The sequence below is a fragment of the Squalius cephalus genome (assembly GCF_949319135.1).
Source record: "Squalius cephalus genome assembly, chromosome: 1".
NCBI lineage: Eukaryota > Metazoa > Chordata > Actinopteri > Cypriniformes > Leuciscidae > Squalius > Squalius cephalus.
In genome coordinates, this window is record NC_137122.1 from 37,874,975 (window position 1) to 37,897,967 (window position 22,993).

General features: G+C 41.0%; 3 protein-coding genes and 1 long non-coding RNA gene across 7 annotated transcripts in view; 3 read left to right on the top strand and 1 right to left on the bottom strand.

The window, feature by feature from the left end:
• ighd (immunoglobulin heavy constant delta) overlaps nt 1-22,993 on the top strand; it is a 790,210-nt gene that overhangs the window by 634,228 nt on the left and 132,989 nt on the right. The window lies entirely within an intron of this gene.
• Nucleotides 1-22,993, top strand: part of LOC307154331 (uncharacterized protein) — a 780,250-nt gene that overhangs the window by 546,973 nt on the left and 210,284 nt on the right. The window lies entirely within an intron of this gene.
• Nucleotides 1-22,993, top strand: part of LOC307154345 (uncharacterized protein) — a 430,222-nt gene that overhangs the window by 382,132 nt on the left and 25,097 nt on the right. The gene's annotated exons all lie outside the window — the stretch shown is intronic.
• LOC307166592 lies at nt 20,485-21,234 on the bottom strand. Its single transcript, XR_013822658.1, has 3 exons — nt 21,129-21,234; nt 20,717-20,752; nt 20,485-20,551 (listed from the first exon to the last, which is right to left on the bottom strand). It is a non-coding gene; the product is annotated as an uncharacterized lncRNA (long non-coding RNA).

Genomic DNA, 22,993 nt, shown 5'->3' on the forward strand with positions numbered 1-22,993 from the left:
TGGTTGCTATGGTGTTGCTGAGGTATTCTGGGTGGTTGCTAGGCGGTTGCTAGGGTATTCTGGGTGGTTGCTAGGCGGTTGCTAGGGTGTTCTGGGTGGTTACTATGGTGTTGCTAGGCGGTTGCTACGGTGTTCTGGGTGGTTGCTATGGTGTTGCTAGGCGGTTGCTAGGGTATTCTGGGTGGTTGCTGGGCAGTTGCTAGGGTGTTCTGGGTGGTTGCTATGGTGTTGCTAGGCGGTTGCTAGGGTGTTCTGGGGGGTTGCTATGGTGTTGCTAGGCGGTTGCTAAGGTATTTTGGGTGGTTGCTAGGCGGTTGCTAGGGTGTTCTGGGTGGTTGCTATGGTGTTGCTAGGCGGTTGCTAGGGTATTCTGGGTGGTTGCTAGGCGGTTGCTAGGGTGTTCTGGGTGGTTGCTATGGTGTTGCTAGGCGGTTGCTAGGGTATTCTGGGTGGTTGCTAGGCGGTTGCTAGGGTGTTCTGGGTGGTTGCTATGCTGTTGCTAGGCGGTTGCTAGGGTATTCTGGGTGGTTGCTAGGCGGTTGCTAGGGTGTTTTGGGTGGTTGCTATGCTGTTTCTAGGGTGTTCTGGGTGGTTGCTATGCTGTTGCTAGGCGGTTGCTAGGGTGTTTTGGTGGTTGCTATGCTGTTGCTAGGCGGTTGCTAGGGTGTTTTGGGTGGTTGCTATGGTGTTGCTAGGCGGTTGCTAGGGTATTCTGGGTGGTTGCTAGGCGGTTGCTAGGGTGTTCTGGGTGGTTGCTATGGTGTTGCTAGGCGGTTGCTAGGGTATTCTGGGTGGTTGCTAGGCGGTTGCTAGGGTGTTCTGGGTGGTTGCTATGCTGTTGCTAGGCGGTTGCTAGGGTATTCTGGGTGGTTGCTAGGCGGTTGCTAGGGTATTTTGGGTGGTTGCTAGGGTGTTCTGGTTGGTTGCTAGGCGGTTTCTAGGGTGTTCTGGGTGGTTACTAGGGTGTTCTGGGTGGTTGCTAGGTGGTTGCTAGGATATTTTGGGTGGTTGCTAGGGTCTTTTGGGTGGTTGCTAGGCGGTTGCTAGGGTATTTTGGGTGGTTGCTAGGGTGTTCTGGGTGGTTGCTATGGTGTTCTAAGGTATTTTGGGTGGTTGTTAGGGTGTTCTGAGTGGTTGCTATGGTGTTGCTAGGGTGTTCTAAGGTATTTTGGGTGGTTGCTAGGGTGTTCTGGGTGGTTGTTAGGCAGTTGCTAGGGTGTTCTGAGTGGTTGCTATGGTGTTGCTAGGCGGTTTCTAAGGTATTCTGGGTGGTTGCTAGGCGGTTGCTAGGGTATTCTGGGTGGTTGCTATGGTGTTGCTAGGCGGTTGCTAGGGTGTTTTGGGTGGTTGCTAGGCGGTTGCTAGGGTATTCTGGGTGGTTGCTATGGTGTTGCTAGGTGGTTGCTAAGGTATTCTGGGTGGTTGCTAGGGTGTTCTGGGTGGTTGCTATGGTGTTGCTAGGGTGTTCGGGGTGGTTGCTAGGCGGTTGCTAGGGTGTTCTGGGTGGTTGCTATGGTGTTGCTAGGCAGTTGTTAGGGTGTTCTGGGTTGTTGCTAGGCAGTTGCTAGGTGTTCTGGGTGGTTGCTAGGCAGTTGCTAGGGTGTTCTGGCTGTTTGCTAGGTGTTCTGGGTGGTTGCTAGGCAGTTGCTAGGTGTTCTGGGGGGTTGCTAGGCAGTTGCTAGGGTGTTCTGGGTGGTTGCTAGGGTATATTTGGTGGTTACTAGAGTGTTTCTAGATGTTGCTAGGGTGTTCAAGATGGTTGCTAAGGTATTTTTGGTAGTTGCTATGGTGTTACTAGGTGGTTGGTAGTTGTCAAAGATGGTTTATATGGAGTTAATAACGAGTGCCTTCAGTACGGCACTCGGCCTGCGGCCTCGTGCCTATGGCCGAATAGGCACAAGCATGGAGCAATATCGCAAGGCCACGAATGTAATATTGCTTTAAAAAATAAAAAAAAATAAAAAAAGTTTTTTTGGGGGGTTTAGGGTGGTTGCTAGGGAGCTCTTAGTGGTTGCTAGGGTGCTGTAACTGGTTGCTAGGGTGTGGCTATGAAGATTTTAGGCCATTACTTATTGGTTGCTTGATAATATAAATCCTCTGAGGGAGAGAGAGAGGGAGAGACGCAGGGGTGTCAGGCCCTTTGGAGTCTGTGTGTGTGAAAACGGCAGTTTGGATTCAAATATTTTTAGAACTCCCCAATGTAAGTCAATGGGAGTTTTTCCGAGTTTTGATCGTCATTTTTAGGAAAACCGTAAGTCCGATCAGTCTGAAAAGATATAGCAACGCGAGTCAGATCAGTTTGAGTGTCTGAGCCGAGTTTGGAGTTTGTAGAGTTAAAGCTCTAGGAGGAGTTTCATATAGAAATTTTAGTCTCGGAATAATAATAATAACTAGATTAAAAAGTTCGTCGAGACAAACTTTAAGTTGGCTTGAGAAAGTTTGGACCATAAAGTTTGAAAAAGTTTAAAGTAGTTTAAAGTTTAAAGTAGTTTAAAGTTTAATTTAGTTTAAAGTGTAAATTAGTTTAAAGTTTAAAATAGTTTGAAGTTTAATTTAGTTTAAAGTTTAAATTAGTTTGAAGTTTAAATTAGCTTAAGGTTTTAATTAGTTTAAAGTTTAATGTAGTTTAAAGTTTAAATTAGTTTGAAGTTTAAATTAGCTTAAAGTTTAATTTAGTTTAAAGTAGTTTAAAGTTAAAAAGTTGTTGGGGGTTTTCTAGTGAGTTGCTAAGGTGTTCTGGGTGGTTGCTAGGCGGTTGCTAGGGTGTTCTGGGTGGTTGCTATGGTGTTGCTAGGCGGTTGCTAGGGTGTTCTGGGTGGTTGCTAGGGTGTTGCTAGGCGGTTGCTAGGGTGTTCTGGGTGGTTGCTATGCTGTTGCTAGGTGGTTGCTAGGGTGTTCTGGTTGGTTGCTAGGGTGTTCTGGGTGGTTGCTAGGCGGTTGCTAGGGTGTTCTGGGTGGTTGCTAGGCGGTTGCTAGGGTATTCTGGGCTGTTGCTATGGTGTTGCTAGGCGGTTGCTAGGGTATTCTGGGTGGTTGCTATGCTGTTGCTAGGCGGTTGCTAGGGTATTCTGGGTGGTTGCTAGGCGGTTGCTAGGGTGTTCTGGGTGGTTGCTAGGCGGGTGCTAGGGTGTTTTGGTGGTTGCTATGGTGATGCTAGGCGGTTACTAAGGTATTCTGGGTGGTTGCTAGGCGGTTTCTAGGGTGTTCTGGGTGGTTGCTATGGTGTTGCTAGGCGGTTACTAAGGTATTCTGGGTGGTTGCTAGGCGGTTGCTAGGGTGTTCTGGGCTGTTGCTATGGTGTTACTAGGTGGTTGGTAGTTGTCACAGATGGTTACTATGGAGTCTTTACAGAGTTCTTAGCATGATCTTGGCATGATTTAGCACTTAACTAATCGCTATTAGCATGTAGCTATTTACTGCTAGCATGTGTAGCATGTTGGAAGTGCTGTTTGCTAGCATGAGTCAAAAGAGCCAAACCTCATCTCTATACAATGTTCTGATACAGAGATATAGGTCTTGCAAAACGGTTGCTAGGGTACTCAAGTTTGGTTGCTATGGAGTTGCTTGGGAGCTGGAAGCTTTAAACTTAAGAAGTTTAAAGTGGTTTGAAGTTTAAAGTAGTTTACAAGTTTTTGAGTTTTGAGTTTATAAGTTTAAGGCCCTGTCCCATTTCTCCCCCCTTAAAACTTCCACTTGGTTTTGAGTGCCCTCGAAAGTAAAGTCCCCTCAACGAGGGGAAGTGGAGTTGAAGATCTTTCCCTATGAAATGGGACACCACTATATGCAAATTATATATAACTATCCCAGTTATGATCAGGATATAAGTATCCATAATAATATGCTAGAAATCTAATAAAGTAATCAAATGTAAAATAACACAGCATAGTTTATTATAGATAGATTAATGCTCATTAAAGCTAAAGTTATTCATTCAAGAGCTGGGAGTAATTTTCTCTTTGCCTTTAGTTGTTTTATTCACATTAAGGTGTAATCATTAGCAGGTTTATTAGACGCTGCCACTTTAAGACCGAATGCAGATCTAATATACATTGTCTCCCAACTATTCCACAACTAACTCCCATTTAAGACATAAACTGTGTTAAAGTGAATCTCCAAACCGGTCATTTAGCCATATTTTTGTCTGTATTTGATCGTTTAGACGCACTCATGAAACCCAAAGTATAGTTTGCTTGTCTAACGTTAGTTGCAGTCCGTTTCCGAACGCGCGCCGCCATGGGAACAGGATCAACGTCTCTGCGCGGATTATTGTGCTTATTATAGCTCTTTTTACAATCAAACACGTCCAGCAATTTAGAATCAGCTGACACTGCATTTCGTGAGCTTAGAATTATAAGGTTCTATCTCCACTTTTGGTCGAAATTGAGTTTTTGACATAATCTGATCCATAAGGTGTTTATTAATGCCTGTGTGGTGTTATTTTTGTAAAAAAATATTTTGTTAGTAGTTATTAATAAAATAAAAAGGTTCCATCTCAGTTGTGCCAGCTGGGATGTAAAAACTTTGATGCTCAATATCTCGGAACTACCCTAAACGGAGATAGAACCTTATAATTCTAAGCTCACGATTTTACAACAATCACTGATTGTGTTTAGTGCTGTTTGGGTTTAACGTTAGGGAGAAGTGACAGCGCGCTGTGAAGAAAAAGATGAAGCACTAGACGAACGCGGCTAGTTTTTTAATAGTTTTACCTCACATCTTCTTTTTATAATCCTTGGAAGCCAAAATCGAAAAATAAAATTAGATTAACGACCCAGATAAGATGTATATTTGATGGGCAGACTCTCTCGAAGCACTCGGCAGGTAGCACTATCATGAACATCGTCAGATAGATAGCTTCGTGAAATATTTTCTAACATTAGTGTTCAAAACTTAACAGTCCATTGGATGTGCATTAAACTAACATATTCCAACATATTTAGAAATTTTAACATGCTTATTTGCGAAGATATAATTACAATTTAATTGTTCCTTTCCAGCGGTGTCCGCCATCTTGTTTAAAAAAATTACCGGCTTGCTGAGTCCGCAAGGTATCCTGGGTAATTTCATCTTCCACTTCATTTTAAGTCTGCATCGGACCGCACTATGTTTTGAGGGTTGATTTTAAGGGGAGAATAGCACTCCCCCTTGCTCTTTAGAGTATTGGGACACCCTACCCCTACACGAGAACGCGCAAAAACAAGGGTTAGGGCAGAAATCTAGGGTAAGGGGAGGTATTGGGACAGGCCCTAAATGAGTTTAGAGTTTAAGTTTAAATGAGTTTAGAGTGTGTGTGTGTGTGTGTGTGTGTGTGTGTTCACACACACACACACACACACACACACACACACACACACACACACACACACTCAGAGTTTATGAGTTTAGAGTTTATAAGTGTACAAGTTTTTGAGTTTAGTTTATAAGTTTAATTGAGTTTTGAGTTTATAAGTTTAAATGAGTTTAGAGTTTATATGTGTAAATGAGTTTAAAGAGTTCAGAGTTTATTAATTTATGAGTTTAAGAGTTCATAAGTCTATGAATTCATGAGTTTATAAGTTAATTAGTTCATAAGTGTATGAGTTTAGAGTTCATTAGTTTAAATGAGTCTCAATGGCTCTTATAGTATATAGAATGGCAGTTTGGTTTAGTCTTCAAGGTGTTTAGATTTAAATTTTTGTCGGTTGGTGAGTTTGAATCTAAATTTGAATTTTTTAGAACTCCCCAATGCAAGTCAATGGGAGTTTTTCCGAGTTTTGATCGTCATTTTTAGGAAAACCGTAAGTCCGATCAGTCTGAAAAGATATAGCACACTTGGTCAGATCAGTCTGAGTGTCTGAGCCGAGTTTGGAGTATGTAGAGTTAAAGCTCTAGGAGGAGTTTCATATAGAAATTTTAGTCTCGGAATAATAATAATAACTAGATTAAAAAGTTCGTCGAGACAAACTTTAAGTTGGCTTGAGAAAGTTTGTACTGGAAAGTTTGAAGTTTAAAGTAGTTTGAAGATTAAAGTAGTTTGAAGTTTAATTTAGTTTAAAGTTTAATTTAGTTTAAAGTTTAAATTAGTCTAAAGTTTAAATTAGTTTGAAGTAAATTAGTTTAAAGTTGAAAGTAGTTTAAAGTTTAAATTAGTTTGAAGTTTAAATCAGCTTAAAGTTTTAATTAGTTTAAAGTTTAAAGTAGTTTAAAGTTAAAAAGTTGTTGGGGGTTTTCTAGTGGGTTGCTAAGGTGTTCTGGGTGGTTGCTAGGCGGTTGCTAAGGTATTTTGGGTGGTTGCTAGGCGGTTGCTAGGGTGTTCTGGGTGGTTGCTAGGGTGTTGCTAGGCGGTTGCAAGGGTGTTCTGGGTGGTTGCTAGGTGGTTGCTAGGGTGTTTTGGGTGGTTGCTAGGCGGTTGCTAGGGTATTCTGGTTGGTTGCTAGGGTGTTTTGGGTGGTTGCTAGGGTGTTCTGGGTGGTTGCTATGGTGTTACTAGGTGGTTGCTAGGGTATTCTGGTTGGTTGCTAGGGTGTTCTGGGTGGTTGCTAGGTGGTTGCTAGGGTGTTTTGAGTGGTTGCTAGGCGGTTGCTAGGGTATTCTGGTTGGTTGCTAGGGTATTTTGGGTGGTTGCTAAGGTGTTCTGGGTGGTTGCTAGGCGGTTGCTAGGGTGTTCTGGGTGGTTGCTATGGTGTTGCTAGGCGGTTGCTAGGGTGTTCTGGGTGGTTGCTAGGCGGTTGCTAGGGTGTTCTGGGTGGTTGCTATGGTGTTGATAGGCGGTTGCTAGGGTATTCTGGGTGGTTGCTAGGCGGTTGCTAAGGTATTTTGGGTGGTTGCTAGGCGGTTGCTAGGGTGTTCTGGGTGGTTGCTATGGTGTTGCTAGGCGGTTGCTAGGGTGTTCTGGGTGGTTGCTAGGCGGTTGCTAGGGTGTTCTGGGTGGTTGCTATGGTTTTGCTAGGCGGTTGCTAGGGTGTTCTGGGTGGTTGCTAGGCGGTTGCTAAGGTATTCAGGGCGGTTGATATGGTGTTACTAGGTGGTTGGTAGTTGTCACAGATGGTTACTCTGGAGTTTTTATAGAGTTCTTAGAATGATTTAACACTTAACTAATCGCTATTAGCATGTAGCTATTCACTGCTAGCATGTGTAGCATGTTGGAAGTGCTGTTTGCTAGCATGAGTCAAAAGAGCCAAACCTCATCTCTATACGATGTTCTGATACAGAGATATAGGTCTTGCAAAACGGTTGCTAGGGTACTCAAGTTTGGTTGCTATGGAGTTGCTTGGGAGCTGGGAGCTTTAAACTTAATAAGTTTAAAGTGGTTTGAAGTTTAAAGTAGTTTACGAGTTTTTGAGTTTTGAGTTTATACGTTTAAATGAGTTTAGAGTGTGTGTGTGTGTGTGTGTGTACACACACACACACACACACACACACACACACACACACACACACTCAGAGTTTATGAGTGTAGAGTTTATAAGTGTATAAATGGATGAGTTTATAAGTGTACAAGTTTTTGAGTTTAGTTTATAAGTTTAAATGAGTTTTGAGTTTATAAGTTTAAATGAGTTTAGAGTTTATAAATTTAAATGAGTTTAAGAGTTCAGAGTTTATTAATTTATGAGTTTTAGAGTTCATAAGTCTATGAATTCATGAGTTTATAAGTTAATTAGTTCATAAGTGTATGAGTTTAGAGTTCATTAGTTTAAATGAGTCTCAATGGCTCTTATAGTATATAGAATGGCAGTTTGGTTTAGTCTTCAAGGTGTTTAGATTTAAATTTTTGTCGGTTGGTGAGTTTGAATCTAAATTTGAATTTTTTAGAACTCCCCAATGCAAGTCAATGGGAGTTTTTCCGAGTTTTGATCGTCATTTTTAGGAAAACCGTAAGTCCGATCAGTCTGAAAAGATATAGCACACTTGGTCAGATCAGTCTGAGTGTCTGAGCCGAGTTTGGAGTATGTAGAGTTAAAGCTCTAGGAGGAGTTTCATATAGAAATTTTAGTCTCGGAATAATAATAATAATAATAATAATAAGTTTAAATAGGATTTCAGTAAGTTGGCTCTCTCAAGCCAACTTAATAATAAGTTTAAATAGGATTTCAATATGTTGGCTCTCTCAAGCCAACTTAATAATAATAAGTTTAAATAGGATTGAGAAAGAAATGAGAAATGACGTACAGCTCATTAGTTATGCAACATTCAACGATCTAATTTGTTATCCAACATTCAACAATTTCATTGGCCAGCCGGTATTTCGTTTAAATACCACAACCCTTGTAATCAAATAATTAACATCATAATGGAGTTATTAATCACAATTAATTTATTAAAACACCAGCAAAAAAATAAAAATAAATTGTATATATATAAAAAAAATATGGCAGCTAATTACTTGTGCACAATTCCCTTTTTAAACCCACAATATTTATTTAACTTATTTTATATTAGGAGGGACCAAATTATATTTTGTTTAATAAAATAAATTATACAATAAGGTGAATTGATTTATATTGTAATGTAAAGCCTACAGTTTGTTATCACATAAATGACTTTTGCTGTTGATTTGCCAATGTGGTCCTCAGATCAGTGATCAAGCAGGGCAGACTGGAGATGTAGCTGGCCATTCTTTTCAGGCTTTCTGGCAAATACAATTTTTCCTGTTATACAATGAAGTGAAAGTTCTGTGTTTAACCTATCCAAGATGCACACACATTAAAAAAGCTGTGGATATACCTTATTTCAGTCATTTAACAAAACCCATGGGACAATGGAACCAGAAGTGCTAAAATGCAACTCGTTTCGGTGATTTGGACAAATAATAATAAAGACATCAATATAATAAAACATTCTAACATAATTTTAATTTAAATGAACAGTGTAACAAATAAATTTGCAAGACCTATATCTCTGTATCAGAACATCGTATAGAGATGAGGTTTGGCTCTCTTGACTCATGCTAGCAAACAGCACTTCCAACATGCTACACATGCTAGCAGTGAATAGCTACATGCTAATAGCGATTAGTTAAGTGCTAAATCATGCCAAGATCATGCTAAGAACTCTATAAAAACTCCATAGTAACCATCTGTGACAACTACCAACCACCTAGTAACACCATAGCAACAGCCCAGAACACCCTAGCAACTGCCTAGCAACCACCCAGAATACCTTAGCAACCGCCTAGCAACACCATAGCAACCACCCAGAACACCCTAGAAACCACCTAGCAACCACCCAGAATACCTTAGTAACCGCCTAGCAACACCATAGCTACCACCAAAACACCCTAGCAACTGCCTAGCAACACCCTAGCAACCACCTAGCAACACCCTAGCAACCACCCAGCATACCCTAGCAACTGCCTAGCAACACCATAGCAACCACCCAGAACACCCTACCAACCGCCTAGCAACATCATAGCAACCACCTAGAACACCCTAGCAACCGCCTAGCAACACCCTAACAACCCCCAGAATACCCTAGCAACCAACCAGAATACCCTAGCAACTGCCTAGCAACACCATAGCAAACACCAAAACACCCTAGCAACCGCCTAGCAACATCATAGCAACCACCCAGAACACCCTGGCAACCGCCTAGCAACACCCTAGCAACCCCCCAGAATACCCTAGCAACCGCCTAGCAACAGCATAGCAACCACCAAAACACCCTAGCAACACCCTAGTAACCCCCCAGAATACCCTAGCAACCGCCTAGCAACAGCATAGCAACCACCAAAACACCCTAGCAACCGCCTAGCAACACCCTAGCAACCCCCCAGAATACCCTAGCAACCACCTAGCAACAGCATAGCAACCACCAAAACACCCTAGCAACCACCTAGCAACAGCATAGCAACCACCCAGAAAACCCTAACAACCGCCTAGCAACAGCATGAACACACACACACACACACACACACACACACACACACACACACTCTAAACTCATTTAAACTTAAACTCTAAACTCATTTAAACTTGTAAACTCAAAACTCCTTACTTGTAAACTACTTTAAACTTCAAACCACTTTAAACTTCTTAAGTTTAAAACTTCCAGCTCCCAAGCAACTCCATAGCAACCAAACTTGAGTACCCTAGCAACCGTTTTGCAAGACCTATATCTCTGTATCAGAACATGGTATAGAGATGAGGTTTGGCTCTTTTGACTCATGCTAGCAAACAGCACTTCCAACATGCTACACATGCTAGCAGTGAATAGCTACATGCTAATAGCGATTAGTTAAGTGCTATATCATGCCAAGATCATGCTAAGAACTCTATAAAGACTCCATAGTAACCATCTGTGACAACTACCAACCACCTAGCAACACCAGAGCAACCGCCCAGAACACCCTAGCAACCGCCCAGAACACCCTAGCAACCGCCTAGCAACCACTCAGAATACCCTAGCAACCGCCTAGCAACACCATAGCAACCACCCAGAACACCCTAGCAACCACCCAGAATACCCTAGCAACCGCCTAGCAACACCATAGCAACCACCCAGAACACCCTAGCAACCGCCTAGCAACCACCCAGAACACCCTAGCAACAGCATAGCAACCACTCAGAACACCCTAGCAACCGCCTACCAACCACCCAGAATACCCTAGCAACCACCTAGCAACACCATAGCAACCAACCAGAACACCCTAGCAACCACCTAGCAACCACCCAGAATACCCTAGCAACCGCCTAGCAACACCATAGCAACCAAACAGAACACCCTAGCAACCGCCTAGCAACCACCAAGAATACCCTAGCAACCGCCTAGCAACACCATAGCAACCACCCAAAACACCCTAGCAACCGCCTAGCAACCACCCAAAATACCTTAGCAACCGCCTAGCAACACCATAGCAACCGCCCAGAACACCCTAGCAACCGCCTAGCAACCGCCCAGAATACCTTAGCAACCGCCTAGCAACACCATAGCAACCACCCAGAACACCCTAGCAACCACCTAGCAACACCTTAGCAACCACTCAGAACACCTTAGCAACTGCCTAGCAACGCCCTAGCAACCACACATAATACCCTAGCAACCGCCTAGCAACACCTTAGCAACCACTCAGAACACCCTAGCAACTGCCTAGCAACACCCTAGCAACCACCCAGAATACCCTAGCAACCGCCTGGCAACACCATAGCAACCACCAAAACACCCTAGCAACCGCCTAGCAACATCATAGCAACCACTCACAACACCCTAGCAACACCATAGCATCCACCCAGAATACCATAGCAACTGCCTAGCAACACCATAGCAACCACCCAGAACACCCTAGCAACCACCCAGAACACCCTAGCAACCACCAAGAATACCCTAGCAACCGCCTAGCAACCACCCAGAACACCTTAGCAACCGCCTAGCAACCACCCATAACCCCTTAGCAACTGCCTAGCAACCGCCTAGCAACCACCCAGAATACCATAGCAACTGCCTAACAACACCATAGCAACCACCCAGAACACCCTAGCAACCACCTGAACAACATGAATACGCCATATCTCAGCACCAGAACATCGTACAGACACAACCGAGTTGCGAGTTTTGCCACTGCAAGCACCACTCACATTTTCTTCAGGAAATGTACATTCTAGTTATTAGTGGTGCTTGCTGAAAGCAAGGCATCACTATTGTTATTGCTTATACTTATTATTTTTCTTCTTCTTCTTCTTATTCTTCCACACAAAAGTTTGGCGCGAAACTCGCCCCGCACCGTTTATCACACACCCATGAGTGAGGCATCAAATCGAGCGGCTCATTGAGGAGAGGTGTGCTATGACTTTTCTAAGCGATCGGATGTACGATGTTCGCACAGCGGACGAAAAAGCGGCCAAAAAAGTCCCATTGTCTTTACATTGGGAGTTCTAAAAACATTTGAATCCCAACTGCCGTTTTCACACACACAGACTCCAAAGGGCCTGACACCCCTGCATCTCTCCCTCTCTTTCTCCTTCAGAGGATTTATATTATCAAGCAACCAATAAGTAATGGCCTAAAATCTTCATAGCCACACCCTAGCAACCAGTTTCAGCACCCTAGCAACCACTAAGAGCTCCCTAGCAACCACCCTAAACCAATAAAAAAAAAAAAAAAAAAATAATTTTTAAAGCAATATCACACTCGTAGCCTTGCAATATCGCTCCATGCTTGTGTCTATTCGGCCATAGGCCTGCGGCCTCGTGCCGTACTGAAATCACTTGTTATTAAAGATTTTAAAAACTCCATAGTAACCATATTTGACAACTACCTACCACCTAGTAACACCATAGCAACTACCAAAAATACCTTAGCAACCACCCTGAACACCCTAGCAACGTCTAGAAACACTATAGTAACCACCAAAAATACCCTAGCAACTGCCTAGCAATCACCCTGAACCCTCTAGCAACCACCCAGAACACCCTAGCAACTGCCTAGCAACCACCCAGAACACCCTAGTAACCGCCTAGCAACACCATAGCAACTAGCCAAAAAACTCTAGCAACCAGTTACAGCACCCTAGCAACCATAAGGTATAGGCACGAGGCTGCAGGCCGAGTGCCATACTAAATGCACTCATTACTAAAGATTTTAAGAAAATAAAAACTCACTTGTAGGCACGAGGCCTAACCTTAACCCTAACCCCAGGATCCTGATATACACTAAGAGCTCCCTAGCAACCACCCCAAATGACTTACTAAGAGGTAAAATATGTTAATAACATGCTAAGAAGTCTATAAAAACTCCATAGTAACCATCTGTACTGAACACCCTAGCAATGTCTAGAAACGCTCTAGTAACCACCCAAAATACCCTAGCAACCACCCAGAACACCCTAGCAACTGCCTAGCAATGCCCTAGCAGCCACCCAGAATACCCTAGCAACCGCCTAGCAACACCATAGCAACCACCTAGCAACAGCATAGCAACCACCCAGAACAGCCTAGCAACTACCCAGAACCCTCTAGCAACCACCTAGCAACACCATAGCAACCACCCAAAATACCCTAGCAACCACCTAGCAACACCATAGCAACCCCCCTAGAACACCCTAGCAACCGCCTAGCAACGCCCTAGCAACCCTCAAGAACACCCTAGCAACTGCCTAGCAACTGCCTAGCAACCACCGAGAACACCCTAGCAACCGCCTAGGAATCACCCATAATATCCTAGCAATGCCCGAGCAACCACCCAGAATACCTTAGCAACCCTATTCATTTGAATGTAATCATAACGTTCGCTCAACGACCATGTCATCTGTGAGTGTGAGAGTTTCTAACAAACTAAAAAAAAAACTTTACAATAAATACATTAAATAATTTACCATTGTTAATGTGTTTATTTTTGTTTGTTTGTTGTTGTTTATAGTATTTAATGATTATACATACATTAAGCATAATTAACCAATTCAATCGATTAAACTACAAAGGAGGTATATATAATATAATATATATAATTACAAAATAAAGCCTATATTATTTATATTATTGTTATTAATATTATTGTATAAAGTAAGTAACATGTAAGATAAAATTTGTTTAATCACGTTAATACGTGTGACAACGAGCGGTGTGCACCGTGTATCAGCGTCCGAATTTACTCAATTCACTTTGTTCATTCCTTGGAGATATAATGCACTCAGATGCCATACAGGCATACACTATATAAGGATTAGTGAATGAGTGAACGAGTGAGCGGTTTCGGACACAGCTACTTTAATTCATTCACTCCTTGCAGTCGCAGATATAGTGCACTAAAATTCCACACACTATATGGATTAGTGAATGAGTGAACGAGTGAGCGGTAACTCAATAATCCCGAGTCATAGATTTGTTTTCAATGAACGAATCATTAGTTCATGACCGATTCATCACTAGAAGGTGCGATTCTATTGGTTGTATAATCAAAGCTCGCCGCTGATTGGCTGCAAGATCGACTTCACTGGAGCAGAACTGGTCAGCTGCCTTCATTATTCTCTTGAGGTAAGTGGAGACAGATGTTTTCAAATATGCTGTTTTATAAAGCCTTGTATTGTCAATATATATATATATATATATATATATATATATATATATATATATATATATATATATATATATATATATATATATAATATAATTAGTGCATCACCATTATGCAGGCAAAAATGTTCAATTATTGATATTAATTTATTGATATAAATTATTGTCTATATTGATATAAATTATATAGTCTCAATCTATATTCCGTTAACTCTATATTGGCCAGCTCTAGTGTGCATCCAAGCAAAAGTGAATGACTGTAATTAGTTAAAAATTATTGTCAACAGTGCTTTTCTTGAGCAATTTTTTTTCTTTTTCTCATTTGGCAGACGCAGTGATGACCAACTTTCCTTCGGCGACTGAATGGGAAATAAAAAATGCAATTTCTGGTCATTTTAAACAAGCACCAGGGAGAGCAGGGGGTGGTGGTTATGGATATAAAGCTAACAATTAATTCTTAGAAATTTTAGTATCTTAAGTTGTTTTACATATTTTCCAATGTTTTATTTGTTCATTTTTATGTTTGAATGTTGTTAATATAATTGTTCTAAATAAATCCTTTATATTCAATTAGTTTGGATGGATTTTCATTTATGAGAACCTGTTATATTTGAGTGAAAAGAATCCTTATGCCTCATTGTGTTGTCTATTACATGTATATGTAGTGTAATTGATGACTAGTCTATTCTTGGGCTATGGTTAGACGTCTATTAGATTTTCACTGACAGCCCAAAATCAGCCTTGTTTTAGCCTAGACCCATATTGCCTGTCTATTAGACGTATATATGTAGTCGTTTAATATGTCTATTTGATGACTAGTCTATTCTTGGGCTATGGTTAGACGTCTATTAGACGAATATATGTAGTCATTCAATAGCTGTCTATTCTTGGGCTATGTTTAGACGTCTAATAGATTTTCACTGACAGCCCAAAATTAGCCTCGTTTTAGCCTTGACGTCTGGGCTGTGTTTTGACGGCTATTAGACGTCTATTAGACGCAAAATTGCTTGCTGGGCTCTGTCCCAACATCCTGAACAACGCGACGTAGGCTATATTCACACGCAGCGGAACGGGACACTGCAGTTCACAAAAGTTCATAATTTGCATGTGCTTTAATGTCTTGTAGGTTAAACATTTAATTCGCGTGCTGATGCCTGTTCTAATGTGTGCGTTTCTCAGCTCGCATGCACTAAAAGCCTGTCAGCCAGCGCCTGGATACTGGACTGTTATCTTTCGAGTCTTATTGTGCTAATACTGTCAAATACACACAAGGTTTACATGAACAAGTCGGTTATGTCTCAAGTGAACGCAAACTTGAGAAAATTGAGAAAATCTGCTTGTCAAATGCGTGTATATTAGCCGTGCCGCGCGCAGCTCGAGACAGTAGCCTGACGGCGCTGATCCACTTGTCCGACACGACTGTCGCGTGGTGTCGCGACGCCTCCCCACATTGGTACGTTGATGGGCGTTTACCGCTATGGGCGTGGTTTTGACCGAGCGGGAAATGTAGCGTATTAGAACAGAGGACCTGCGAGAGACTTCCCTCCGTCTCTATATGCTCTACTAATATTGGATAGACGCGTCGCGTTTAACGGACTTCATTTGCATAAAGATGGGCATCGGCCAGCTTTTTGACGCGCAGCATTTTTTCAAATGAAGCGCCGCCTTCCCGGAATGCTTTGCGGGTGCGACAAAGTCGCTTGACGTCACCCATAGGAATATAGTGGAGCGCGGCGCGACAGAAGTGTCGCACGGACAAGTGGATCAGCGCCGTAATAACGGTGCGTGTCCACTGGCGCGGTGCGAGCGTTTTCAATTAATTCCTATGGAAGTTGAGCTTCACGCTCGCGCAGTGCATTTTGGGATTGACAGCGGACCGGGGAAAGCGTTGAGAGCGACCGATGCTGCGTTCCAGTCCACTTTTAGACACGCACTTGCGAACTTCCCTAAGCACTTCCCCTCGGGGGAATCCCTGCCGCCATTTTGAAGTGCGTTCCACTTCGTGAAGTGGACGAGGGAAGTTTATATGGACAGACCCTCGTTCCCTCGATTTTGACCGAGGGAGCGAGTCTGCTTCAAATGTACACTTCAGGCACCTATATGTCCCACAATGCAACACGATTGTGACGTCACCGCATATCTCGTCTAATCACCACCACACAGACAACTCTATGATATATTAATTATAATTTTTTTTAAATTTAAAACAACCCAAACACACCTATAAACATTTGGATGCTGCATTAAACAAATTCTTAAAGGGAAAAAAATGTAAATAATAAATCAACTCCACAGCTGATTCCAAGTGATCAAGTGCTTAGGACGTTCCAGTTCAGCCCATTGCAGTTTCCGCCAGTAGTGGGCACTCGCAATGACGTACATCCGAGTGAACGAGACGAAGGGAAGTTAGCAAGTGAAGGGCATGACAATTTTGGACTGGAACGCAGCCCGAGAGCGTCAAAAGGTTGGGCAGTTCTCGACTTTATGCAAATATCAAGCGAAAAACGCGGTCGGCAGCCAATTGCTGAGGTTCGGGATCCCAGCTAACAATTTAACGTTCTGGGAACTTTCTGGGAACGTTAGTTTTTGGTTCCCAGAACGTTCCCTATTGGTTAGCCAGGAAAGTTTTCTTTACGTTAATAGAACGTTCCCTATAGGTTAGGGGAACGTTCCCGAAAGGTTCCCAGAACGTTCCCGCAAGGTTCTCGTAACGTTCCCGGAAGGGATTATAGGTCTACAAACATATTATAGGTCTACAAACATATTCTACATTGTTTATTGTTCAAACACTTAAGAATCCTATGAATATATTATTACAATAAATTGAATTTACAGAAACTATCATTAATAAGTAAATCAATCAGTTTGTATTAAATAAATAAATCAGCACACAATCCATGTTTTTGTTGATTCATTGTTTAATTATCAACCTAAAATAAGTCATTAAAAACAGCGTTAGCAAAATGTATTCAGGAACAGTAATTTACATTTAATATTTCAAACATGAAAATATTTCAATAAATAAAACTGCACAAACATTTTAATTAAAACTATCTTTTGCAAACTGTAGCCTATAACTTTGGCTAAAAAGTTGAAAAAGTATTTATTTATATACAATATACATGAATGTGCCAATCTTCACACCGCTCAAAACATTTAAACTCCCAACACCATCTGCAAATTTAACAAGAAAATAAAAAGACAATGTGTTACATGGACACACAATCCCATGCCAAAATTCAAGCCCTGTAATGGCATTAATATTCATCTGGAGCAAATGAAAAGAGTGAGGTGGGATTGTGTGTCACAAGCTGTAGGAGATATGAGAGCACGAGCGCTGCTGGTATCATGTATTTATTCAGATATTTCAGCATCAATGTGTATAGAAAAATTTATATATTTCAAAACACTACATTGCATTTATTTATATTGCACTATTTATTATTTCAGACTACAAATCAAAAAAGGAATGTTTAATATAGGGGTAAGGATACCCATTAAGCCTCTCTCTCTGAAGTCAAATAAAAAACAGAGAAAATAATATTTAAGTCTAGTGAACTCTGACCTGCGAATTCGCTCTACCTTTTATGTATAAGTCTCACCTCCAATGAAGAATTTGAAAACCTGTAACTGCTGTGTTGTTTATGAGAAAGAAAGTGAAAAAAAGTTTGAAACTGCTATCAATTTTTTTTTAATCTCTGTGACTTTACACCTACAAATTCCACTGTCACAGGTGCTCAGTTTTGCTATAATGAAACCCTCACAGAACATGGTAATAATCAGCCATCCATGCAAAAGCAAAGGTCGGTGTAGTTTACAGGTACATCTGTCCAGGCCAACGTCTGATGCCTTGATGCCTTCCGCTGGAACCTGAAATAAAAAAAATAGTACAGTTCAAAATCTATCATACATACATCTCATCTGGTATCACAAATTATCATTCCAGGTTCACTTTAAGATATGCTCAATATTAGTGCTGCACGATATTGAAAAATTTAGAGTTTATTTAGAGATATCAGCCGTATGGTTTAGTGCATGCGCTAACGGCTCCAGGTTTGTATCTGGTAAATTACCCCACTAATAATGCCCAGAATGGTACCAAACTACTACAGTAGTACAAATAGGTTCTGTACTCATTAAACGAGGCATTGGAAAGTTTGTAAGTACATCAGGAGTTTATTTAAATAACACTTGCCTGACGGCGAATGCTACAGCTGATGTTGACGTCACTTTATGAGTACAGAACCTATTTGTACTACTCATTTTCCCCGACATAGAGCAGACCGGCACACAACAAAAACTGCTGTTCGGATGTTCCCTTTTCTGATATTTTAGCCTTCGTGACATTTTAATTAAAACAGAAATAAGAATTTTAGTGTAATAAGCAAAAATTAACAGTAAACTCAGAGATCACCTACCGCTGCAGATGTGTACGGAAGTGAAAAGCGGAAATGCTTAGACCTCTTTCCGGTTCAACCGCTGGGCGCTCCGCATAACCCCTATTGGGGGGATTTTGTAGAGGAGTGAACCTGCATAGAAAATTACAATAGATAACAAGCATAGATAAATACAACAGAAGAAAAACACAGTTGAAATAAGCAGTGCATTATGTTTTTCAGTTAAATCTAACTTATCAGGTACAGAAATTGATTTATCAAAATATAAAATAAGTCTTCAGTGTAAAAATAAAATAACTATAAAATTAATGTATCTTTGCTAAAGCTACAAGTCATTTTCTCTTTTGATGTTTGATCACCATTGGCGACACAAACAGCTGCGGGTACGTTAGGCTGCTGTCCCTTTAAAGCTGTAGTCTACGATGTTGAAAATCGGTCGAGAAAGCCTGAGACAGTTGTGAAGTTTTAAAAAACTCATCCCGCCCCTCCACACACACCCCCCTCCCTTCTGTGCTACCTGATCCCTCCCACCGGGAAACAACCTAAACAACGTCACTCAGTCAAGCTGTGATCACCGGTAGTAAACATTGGCGCATCTTGTTCAAATTCCGATCGGCTCGAACAGAAACTGAATATATACTGAAATATATTCAAGCACTTCAAGAAATATAATCACTTTGACCCGTGATAGGCGATGCTAAACGGCTAACATTCCAATGCCGACCGGCAGCATAAGCATGTTGTCAGACTGATAAAAAGCTATTATGTAACACCTCACACCATAAAAGTAAAAAAAAAATGCTTACCTGCTCAACAAAAAGTCAGCCGTGTCAGCGTCGTTTTTTTTGGTTTGTTTTTTCTCCATTGCTGAGCTGATGCTACTTTGCTAGCTACCATAGACTGTCAGCTGCTTGCCCGCGAAATTTCATGACGCAGGAGGGGGGCGGGGTGGGGTGCGGTGGGGTGGAGACGCGAGCGTCAAGAGGAGCGGGGGATTGGATGAGAGCAGTTGACCAATGTAAGCTGTCCGGCCGGACAGCTTACATTGGTCAACTTCTCTGCAGCTGTACACCCAATAGAGTGAATGGATTTTTTTCATTCTTTTTTCTCTTCATATTGTTAGGACTGTACTGTAGAACCATAACCAGCATCTAAACGAGGTTATTAATAATGAACAATCTTTGAAATCGTAGACCATAGCTTTAAGACGAATGCGCAGAACTAATATAAATGACACGCATCCGTTTTCTTTCTGTTTAAAACACAAGACAAGAGGAAACTCGCCATTTTGACTTCATTTTGCGTGCACATGTCTGTAAAAAAAAGTGAAAGAGAACTGAATTCGGCTAAACTCACCTTCTTCATCTACTGACTGTGGACGGCATCAAGGTCTTGTCCTGAAGAATACAGGGCCAAACAATAGGGATTTTATCTCATCTGGTAAAAAGAGCAAAGCCATAACTTTAAGAACTCTACTGATATATTTACCCCCTGATATTGCATTGGGGATATCAATTCAAACATTTTTAAAGGCTAAGAGTATGAGCCACAGCTGCCCAAGATATCAAGGGGTTGCAAATTAGTCATGGCTATAAACCTGTATGCATGGCATCTACTTTGTATTTTTTATAAAGCAATGTTCTATGCATTTGTCCCTGTCAAATAAACATTAAATAAATAAATCTGTGAAAAATAACTGCCTAAAGTTGTCGACCCCCTGAACCGCATTTAAAAGTACAAAGAATTTCAGTATTGATCAATAAAAAAAATACATAAATACCTTTGAGTTGGACAATATGGTGTCAGTCTCATTGGCCAACATAATTCAAAACAGACCTAAAGAAATAAAATAAAATATAGTAATCATCAGGATATCATGTTATCATAATAGTTAAATGAATTATTATAACTATGACCATTATAATATTGTATTAGTCGCCTATTATTTAGCTGATTATTTAGCTTACAGGCTTCTCAAGGACAATCTCACTGAAAAAACTTGGGGTTAATGATTTTAAAATGTGAGACTTATTTCAAAAGCATAAATCTTACAGACCCCAAACCTTTGAACAGCAGTGCACTGCATGTTTGAGGTGGTTTTGCTTACTAGTCATATGGTTCATAGAGATTTTCTTGGACAGGGAGTGCAGCAGGCCATCACAGCATGATGATCTAGGAACATAACATGCTGTTATGCTGTTTGTGATAGGTTTATTACAAGGAACCAAGCTAGAACAGAGGTGAAATACATAAAAGATAAATATATACAAATCTTAAGATAATATATTGTGAAATAAATGCATATGGAATTATCATCATGATTAAACAATAACTCACCCCTTGTTGTAGAGTTTTATTTTTTCTCTCGCTATTCTGAAATCACATTTTAGCAATATTGGTAAGTGACGTCACTGATTAAGTTAACAATACAGTGCATTCTTTTAGGTTAGCCTAAATAAATTAGCTTACTTCCCATTGACAAATTACCAGCAAAACTATCAAAAACTGTTATCTACACTAAATATGTGTTTAAAAACCCAAACTTTCATAAATAAGACCTCAACTTAACGTAAGGCCTAACGTTGTCTTTTGAAAACGGTTAGCTAGCGTAGATGCTAACGGACTTTTTCAAAGACATAAAACCATTTTTTTTAAATAAATATTTAACAGAAGCGTGTCAATTACACGTAAGAAATGTGTCAGGGGCGTTTGTGTGTATTATTTGTGAGATTTTGTTGTTTAAACTTACCTGAAAGCAGTGAAACCAACAGCGAGAGACGGGAGTTTTGTTGTTTGTCAGTTGTCGATGACGTTTCCATCTGCTCTCGCGCAGCGCACGTGCTCCAGTGTTTGATCACGCGCATGCGCATTAAAACACTTCAAAGTCACGCAGCATTTAACATATAGAATTAAAATATATAACATAATTTAAAATATCATTAATAAAAAGTTATTGCGAATAGATCTGAACGTTGTTGGTTATCTTATAACCTTAGGGGACCGTACTGACGACGTTGTCAGTTGAATCTGCCTGTTAGTAAGTGATATTAAAATAATAACCTGCAGAGAACGTTCTCAGAACGTTCTCTTTAGGTTATAAAAATAAAACCTAAAACCTGCAAGGAAACGTTCTGGGAAGGTTCTCTTTAGGTTATAAAAATTAAACCTAAAAATAACCTACAGGGAACGTTCTGGGAAGGTTCTCTTTAGGTTATAAAAAATAAACCTAAAAATAACCTACAGGGAACGTTCTGGGAAGGTTCTCTTTAGGTTATAAAAATAAAACCTAAAAATAACCTGCAGGAAACGTTCTGGGAAGGTTCTCTTTAGGTTATAAAAATTAAACCTAAAAATAACCTGCAGGGAACGTTCTGGGAAGGTTCTCTTTAGGTTATTAAATAACAACCTGCAGGGAACGTTCCCAGAACGTTCTCTTTAGGTTATAAATTTAGACCTAAAAATAACCTACAGGGAACGTTCTGGGAACGTTCCCTTAATGTTATAAACATAGATCCTAAAAATAACCTACAGGGAACGTTCCCAGAACGTTCTTGTTTGGTTCCCAAAAAAATAACCAAATGGGAACCAAACGGGAACGTTAGGGGAACGTTCTGTGTTTGCTGGGATGTGACGTCTGTTTTGAGAGTTTAAAAATATGCAAATTGTGCCGGAGTTTATGCTGGATTTAGTGCGTAAATCATTTTGTTTACAAATTAGACGCTTTGTTATATAAATGTTAAAGATTTTATTTTGGATGTGTTCATTGTGATTATACTGGCTGGGTTTATAAAAGTTTATAAAATTGAAAGGATATCTTTGCTTGGTGCATTTGGAAACAAAGCTTGTCTATTTCTAAATGTAATCGCGTGCATCGCTCATGATTATACTGTCCGTGTGTTGGAAAAAACTTAGATTAAACACACTCGCAACAGACACACCCCAAAGCGGAGACGTTACAGCGTTGCCAGCGGCACTGAGCGGACTTTTGCCGCTGTAGTGGACACGCACCGTAACGCCTGGTTCACACCGGATGCAGAAGCGGCGCGGAACGGAAAATCACGCGCGGTCCGGCGCCTGCCTGTTCACAGACGCGTATTCTCCGCGGCGGTCGACAAGCGCTTCTGCTCAGTTGTTGTTTATTCAGAGCTATTTTTTTTACATCATGGGTAAGTAAATAACCTCATAAAATGAATACATCATGTTTCTGTAACCAAGAAGTTTGTACACTTCTTGTATTAATACTTTTTGTTAATACTCGCGGTATTTTAATTTGAAAATTGCTTATATTTTGACAATTGACCGGATGTCTCGTGTTTCTTGGTGTGACTTCCTGCCGGAATGGACGCGGATCACTCGCGGCTCGCGCAAAAAATAGACCAGACGCCGAAACTACTGGTGAACGACACCATAGGTATGGCGGGTACTCCGTGCCAAAATCAAACATCCGAACGACCGACCGACCGATCGAACGTCTTTCCGAACGTCTATCCGTACGTCTTGAACTTTCAAACGGGTGACCCACGTGACGACCTGACGTGACGTCAGCGTCTTCAAATTTGCAGCTTTTTAACCATACAAGTATACAAGCTGATGTGTAAAGACTATAAATGGACA